Below are 3,594 nucleotides of genomic sequence, written 5' to 3'. Positions count from 1 at the left end.
AATATTTTTAAAAACAATTTTTACAGTTACACTGTAAAAAATATTTAAATCCATTAGACACAAGTATAGTATTTTTTCCGCAAAACTATATATTCTGAAGCATTTTAATATGCATATCCCCAATTGTTAATTATGCAATACCGACTGCTGACTGTGATATTCCGTATTTTTGGAATACGCCTAACAAAAAGCAGTAGTTTACATCTGTTTATTGCAGACTATCCCTCTTTTGAATGATTGTCAGACTTTTTTCTGTATTCTTATTTACAATGCAAATTTTATGATATTTTAACATACAAAAATGTCCAAAGGAAACTGACTCACTTAAGGGGGTGATAAGGTTTGCAATATGCTGAGAAATGTACTGGATAAGCACAACAGACCTAGATAGCTACTGGAAACCAACATTTTGGTATTAGATGATTCCACAGCATCTGTTCAAAACTCTTTTTCCATTTTCCAAAATCTGTAGCTTTCCAACAACCTGTTTCAAACCTAAAACAAATGCTTTAAGATAAATGTTATTGTTTATAAATAGAAGTTCTGCAAAATACACAACAGCTATGGAGAAAAAGTAATAGAACGTCCTCAAAGAAACAAAATCAAGTGAACATAAAGCAGTTTAAGTTTGTATTTAAGAGAATTGTATGCACTAAACTTCAATATATTCTCTAAAGGTTAACTCTTGAAAATTAAAACCTTTCAAAATTGAAATACATTTTTTCATTTCAAGAAGGTGCCTTTCTTCAATAAAAAAATCATTGCTTTTGTGAGAGCATTTGTTACCATTTGTATAAGATGCTGTATTTGAAAAGCTAAAAAACTGCAAATAAATGAAACATGAAACAATGTATCAACTGTAATTTTTGATGTGATTATCCAATTATGAAAACAAAAGGCAAATCCATCCATCTTCTAAAAGCTTTAATCAATACAAGGTTGCAGGGGAGCTGGAATCTATCCCAGAAAGCAACAGGTACAAGACATGACGCAACCTGGACAGCGTGCCAGTCCACTGCAGGAAACACACAGAGACAGACACACGCACAACAAATATCAGGGCCAATTCTCCCAGAAGCTCATTAACCTACCAGTACGTCCTTGGACTGTAGGTGGAAACTGGAACACTTAGCAGAAATCCATGTGCACACCACTACAAACTCCACACAGATAGCATCTCAGGAACTGAACCCAGGGCTCCAGCATTGCGAGGCAACAATACTAACCACTGTGCCACCCTAATCACAAATAATTTTGCAAGTAAAGTTAAAGCTACTTTAAAAAACAGCATCTTTTTGTTTGGGATTTTCAAGAGGGGAAAAAAATCTGTTAAATTAAAAAAAATGCTTATATTTGTGCCTCCTCTTTAGCAAACCATTTACTGTCAAGAAAAAAAAATATGTAGGCCGCTAAAAACAGGTATCGTAAAAAATATATGAAACATTTATATACATATTATGTAGAGACAGCTAAGGAGGTAGTTAGAATATCAAAAGGCAAAGTATTTTAAACATTTGTCATTTTATTCCCTTAAAATTAAAATGTATTTCAGACTATTTGGGTTAAGAACTGCTTAATGCATATGAAGCAAAATATCCCTATGCCTCAATTTACAAATGTAATCTTTTCCTCAAAAACCATAAACCAAAAACAATGTCCATTACATTAGATGTTAAAACTTCCCAGGGTTTGGAAAATAACCCATTATTACCTGTTTTTACCTGAACAGAAACCTGAACTGTCAAAGTACACTGGGACATGTTTATGATAGCTACTCTTTTTACTGTAGTACCAGAGTTGGCAAGACAAATAGTCAAAATAAACTGTGTAGGTGCAGAGGCGCTGAGGACTTGTGTTGCTATGAGGAGGGCATCTTCCATTTGTCTACAAAGGACACACCTCCGTAATAGTAAAAATCTCTTCATAGCTAAGAAAAACAGGTATAAAAATGTATATATTCCTTGTAGAAAAAATTGGAAAACTGGCAGTTCTTAACTTAAGGGATGAGTATATTACTTATTTTTATCCCAACACCGCACTGAATCAAAGTAGAATTATTGCCTGCTTACTCTTAATTCCAACATTTGCCTTACTTAAGATACACTAAATAAATTTGTAAACACTAAAAACTCTAATGCACTGGTGTACTGAACCTGAGGATAGAACGTCACCTTCATCTACAAAGGACAAAACTCAAATACACTGATGTACTATGGAACCTGAGGATAGCACGTCACCTTCAGCTACAAAGGACACCTATGCAGGTAGCAAAAACCAAATTTATAAATACAAAAGGGAAAACACTGAGCTTGAAGATGTTAAAAAAGACAAGTGTGTCAGCATTATTTTTTAGCTGTAGGGATGCAATAAATAAAACAATTAAAATTAAGCATGATACCTTAGAATGGTACAATGAACTAGTGAGACTGTCCACAGAATGACTAATGAGAATGTCCACGATATTAGTTATCACAATAAAAGATAACTAATGAAAAGATGTTACTACTATGGAACTCTATACTCAGAGGAATGTCCTACACTTACAAACTAAAATAAATGTTTACAATTGATCAAAGAAAACTGCTAAAGGACTTGGTTCAAGTATTCAAAATCCTAAAAGGCAGACAACATTATCCCAAAGAGCTCCTTCAGAATCAACAGTGAAACACTACAAGTTACAAAAGAAAGTTACTTAAGTTACTTAAACTAGAGGGAGTCCATGAGGCACACAAAGGGTTGTGCGAGTCTGAAACATATTGATGTTTCAGCCATGTTGAAACAAGTCCAGCCATGTTGTCAAAACAATACCACTATTCAAGAGATACGTGATTCATATGTTTAGCTATTGCTTTACTAGCTTGTAGCAAAAATCATACTAGCTAGAGTGATTGGTCTCCTCTTATCTGTAAATATCTTATGACAGGAAGCCAACAATTATTTCCACACTAATGGGAAATTAGCATTGAGACAGTTGTAGTCTCTAGATGAAATTCTCCAGAATTATATTTTTTGATGGAATTTTGATGAAAGGATGTTTTATCTGTTGGCAAGGTGTAAAAGGAGACCAGCTATTCAACTGAGGAATGTATACAGATTTAAGAAATCTCATTACTACATTTCTCTCTTAATACAGATAAAGTAAACATTTCAAGCAGAGCAATTACATTACCATTGAACAGTGAGGAAGTCTGCAAATCCTTTAAAGGTAGAATCAATTCAAGTGACACAGACAGCACTTCTAAGTCACCCACCCATAACAGAACAGATCAGATAAACAGATTTGCTCAAGGACAAACAAGTTTCAATGAATTTAACCAATTGTGGGCTCCAAGCAAAGCTAGGAACATTCTATTAAAAACCACTCCTATGATAGTCACATTATTATATTATGCAATTGAATGTACCCTAGAGGCTACTATTACTTTTCACCTTTGGAATTTATTACCATGGTCACAACTTAATGAAATTACAAAACTTCCAAAATTATTTTTCTGCGCAACATTACTTCAGTAATAAAGAATAAATAAAAATCGTATTTGAAAATCTTTCAATGAAGCGGATTTTCAAGAAAATAACACAAAGAGACGTCACCAG

This window comes from Lepisosteus oculatus, chromosome 6, assembly GCF_040954835.1.
Source record: "Lepisosteus oculatus isolate fLepOcu1 chromosome 6, fLepOcu1.hap2, whole genome shotgun sequence".
Classification (NCBI taxonomy): domain Eukaryota; kingdom Metazoa; phylum Chordata; class Actinopteri; order Semionotiformes; family Lepisosteidae; genus Lepisosteus; species Lepisosteus oculatus.
The sequence above is the reverse complement of the archived record's forward strand: the minus strand, read 5'-3'. Positions refer to the sequence as shown.